The 4,649-nt window shown below is 31.3% G+C and overlaps 1 pseudogene; it reads right to left on the reverse strand.

The window, feature by feature from the left end:
• Window positions 1–797: 797 nt before the first annotated feature.
• LOC145268577 (5S ribosomal RNA) lies at window positions 798–914 on the reverse strand (annotated as a pseudogene).
• Between the last annotated feature and the right edge of the window lie 3,735 nt (window positions 915–4,649).

A 4,649-nucleotide genomic window follows, 5' to 3' on the forward strand; every position in this document is an offset into this window, starting at 1 on the left:
GCAACAAGATATCGTTCATTTAATAGGGATAATGGTGTATCGTTGTTTTTATATGCAAACACGATCTGTTTAGTTTCAATTTGTTTAGTTGAATAGCGTACATATATAGGATGGTATGCCCCATTATTATACATGATTGGGTTACATTAATAAAAATTGCATTTCATATCAATACGACTTAACGGAAAATTACAGGTAATCAAGTTTGGGTTAGGGTGGTGTCATAGTATAAGAATGGGCATGGAAAACTTGCACCAGATGCGTGCGTGTGTGTGGGAACATATACAGATTTGACTCGCATCACTTAACTTAAACGTAGCAGCAAGTTTAGTAAAATTAATATTTTCAACGACTATCACAACGATGACAACGATAACAATAACAATAACATCTAGACACACCCACACAAATATACATACACACATACGCAGGAACACACATGCACACACATGTATATAATATATATATATATATATATATATATATATATAACATAATTATCTGTCTCTCGGCTTATTATTCTAAGAACAGGATTATATCTAGATAATACACACGCACGTGCACACACATGCGTGCGCGCGCACACACACAAACACACACGCACACACACATATTAACGAGAGTTCCTTCGGTCTTGACAGACTATGGATACCCACTGTAAGGGTGCCTGCGCGTGAATTTTTTGTGACAAGAGTTGCGCAATAACCAACCACACCTCAACTGAGTCGACATCGTTGAATACAAGTGACAAGTGGAGGTTCAGAATGACTGGAAGCAATGCCGAGATAAGCGGAAAGCACATACAGCACCTAGAATTCCCAAATGATCACCCATCTGGTACAAGCCGGGATCAGCGTTGCTTAACTTCGGTGATCTGACGAGAACCGGTGTATCAACCTGATTATGCCGTATATACATATATATATATATATATATATATATATATATATATATATATATATATATATATATACATACGTACACGTTTATACATACATACGTTTATATATATATATATATATATATATATATATATATATATATATATATATATACTCTTCAGAATAAAGTTTTCCAACAATCAGCTGGTATGGAAACCTGTGATTATAAGATTTACAAGATATTACTGGCAGTAATATTCTATAAGTATTATCCCACCTAAGTAAGAATTGCTCGATGTACAAGATAGAGTAAATAAATCATGTAATTTGGATGTTAACTTTTATATCCTGTTCTTTAACTTCCCTTGCTCTATGACTTTTAATAACTCAATCAATTTTTAATTGTGATTTTCCATTTCTCGCTGACTTTAGCAAATAAGGTGTAAACCATTATAATTATTTGCTAATATTTTCTCCTCTAAAGAGATGGTAGACATTGAAATCCTGTAGGATAAGGAGTTAAAATATTTCTAATATATTATTTGTCTTACATAGAATAATAAAAATCTTTGATCTTAAACTCAAACATTTCACGTCATAATTTTTTAAATTCGTTGAATGACTAAAATTTGATATATATGCAATGGTAAACTTCAAACTAATAAAATAACAGTATTAATATATAGCAAATTTAATCCCAACCGAATTAAAAAAGCTCAATACGCAACAGAGAGTAGAACTTATTATAAGAGAAAGAAAATTAAAACTCTAAGTTGAACTTTACAATCAAAATTTATTGTTCGACTGAATACTCCAAAAAACAATTTACGAAGTCCTTATTCCGCGGAGTTTCAAAGAACGCTATTCTTGTTATTCTTCTCATCAGAGGACATAAAGAAATCAGCAAATTATTTTTGTAGCAATACTAGAATTTGCTAATTTAGGCATTAAGTGAAACCGCAATTTATTGTAGTTATAAATTGCCAAAAATAAAAGTGAAAAAAATGTTGGATATGTAAATATATATATATATATATATATATATATATATATATATATATATATATATATATATATATAAACAAAACGCGTATAATGTTTCAGCTTGTATGAAAATCCTCTCAAGTTGATGCGAAATGCAAAATAGTTCTTTAGAGAGAATGGAGTCCAAAATGAAGGTTCTCATACTAGTTTTCTCTTTTTATTCTTCGGTCCCATTTAACTGGGGACAGACCTCTCTTTGGGCTACTGCACTGTTCGAAAAAAGACAATTTTCATTATTTCAACTGTTTGAAGGCTTTCCAATCGGATTATATGCATCGTCACGCTGGACTTAATTTTGGACTCACACGCACACACACTAGAATAGCTTTATTTACTAATCAATATCATGCTATCTTTTTGTGTACTTATTTATTTATGATGGACGTCTATAAAAAAGAGCATGCAGTGGTTTACTTTATTTTATTTGTAACTTAAAAAAAATAATAAAATGAATAAAATATAGTAGAAATGTTTAATTACGGTTCAGCCTTAGGAGACGGAAGCCACACGAATTTCCATTGATGAAAATACCCAGTTGTTCATCCAAATTTATTTAACCAATTGCCACTTTACTTACACTCCGTCATGAACATGCATAAACAGGAAGTATACATAAACAGGAAGTACGACCATTTTAATTTTATTTGATTTATAACTTTAAGATTACAATATAAAAAGTAAAACATAAGAATAGAAATGGATCTACTTCAGTATAAAGAGTTCATTATTGTTAGACGTGGTGTTGCTCTTCTCAGGTTTATTCTTTAAATAGTATAGTTATATAGCCGGTGTGTGTGTATAACAATATTGTCAGTGTATATATAACGAGTCTGTTAACTTATAAGTGTTAAACGTTCCGTAATACGTGATTCATATAGCATACATTTTGTAACAGTACATATAAAATTTATGATCGTCTTAACCGTGTTGTGATCTGTGATTGCCTAGTGTTCTCCATTGTGTGTTGATGTGTGTGTACATATTTGTTTTTTAAACAGGAATCACCACTTATCAAGGCTCGGAGGCCACTCGAGGATAAGGGTTAACGGGTATACGTTAGTCAATGTGATTATAGTGTAGTAAACATAAGTAGTGGGAATTTTGTAAATTGGATTACTTAGGGGTGACAGTTCATCAAGAACTTGTTTACGTTGGACTTGAAGACAATCAGATTGTAGTCAGCTGGAAAGCAGGCAATTGGAAGAGAGTTCCACAGGCAGGCAGTTCTAAGAAAGAAGCTTTATTTGTGGAATCTACATTTAGGCCTAGGTACAGCCAAGGAGTTTGGGAAATTATTGATAGTGGTTTCGGCCAAACGAGTGTTTTTCATGAAAGTTTGAAGCTCAGATGAGCAGTTGCCATAAAAATAACGATAAAGCAGAGACAGGCTCGCAAACGTCTCTTCTATGATAACAGTTTATTATCAGGGTTTAAACAATAGACGAGCATCGTTGTCGGGTGAAACACCAGCAAAAGACATACCTCCAATCATCCTTGCATGCGTCCTAAAATCAAAAGTGCTTTTCTACGAGAAGTGAAAACGCCTAGGACGGAATTATATACGGATATTTCATTTATTCCACCTGGGTTCCTTTTCAGAGTTGGCACACTTTGTATATGACTACCATTCCATTTCCAACTCTTCTCTCTCGTAACTAAAATTCTATTTGTCCCAGACTATCTTTTCCATGACGTCATCACTCACGTAACCAAAGATCCTTGTCCGGTTTTTTGTCACGTATTTTTGTTTATTATTATCGTTAGTTTAAATTCCATCTATCAAGTTAATATCAAGTTTACATTCCTGGGGACTATTAAACGTAAATATTTCAACTTAACATAACTCTTGGCATCAATAACATTTTCCTGTCTAAACAATTACAATCATAATAATCGACTATTATGATACTCATCATAATAATTAACTATTCTACTTTCCGTTTTTTTTCTGGTAGACCAACAACATAATAGTATTATGGCACGTGTTCTTGAGAATGGTATGAACTATTATCTGCTTCCTTTTTACCAGCTCGTTTGATTCGTTGGTCTAGTGGTCTCCATTAATTCGCTGTTTTGATATCTTGTTGCAATACAGCTTCCTATTCCAGTAGCTTCTTTACAATAGCCGCACAGTGTGAAACTCTCTTCATGCTGACTGCTTTCCTCCTATCGAGAGCCTTGCTCTTTTCAAAGTCAATAGGTATCCCCTGTGTTTGCATTAGTCACGTATCGTTCTTCTTAACGCCTTAAATTCAAGTGACTTATCTCTTTGTCTGGAACGATTTCCATTTATACATGTTTGAATCGGGGGTGGGGTGGGGGAATAAAAATACTATGTCTGTCAGCAGTAGATAATCAATTATTACATTTATTAGGATCGTTAACTGGCCATTTTAGCAACGAACTTCGAAAGGAATGCATTGTTATTATTATTATTATTATTTTGATTATTATTATTAATATTATTATTTTGATTATTATTATTATTATTATTATTTTATTTTGATTATTATTATTAATATAATCATTATTAATAATAATAATAATATTATTATTATTATTTTACTTTGATTATAATTATTAATATTATCATTATTATTGATATCATTATTATTAATATTATTATTATTATTATTATTATCATTTTATTTTGATTATTATTATTAATATTATCATTATTATCAATATTATTATTATTATACTAGTTTGATTATTATTATTATT

This window comes from Euprymna scolopes, chromosome 43 (assembly GCF_053919585.1).
Source record: "Euprymna scolopes isolate OS-2025 chromosome 43, ASM5391958v1, whole genome shotgun sequence".
Lineage (NCBI taxonomy): Eukaryota > Metazoa > Mollusca > Cephalopoda > Sepiida > Sepiolidae > Euprymna > Euprymna scolopes.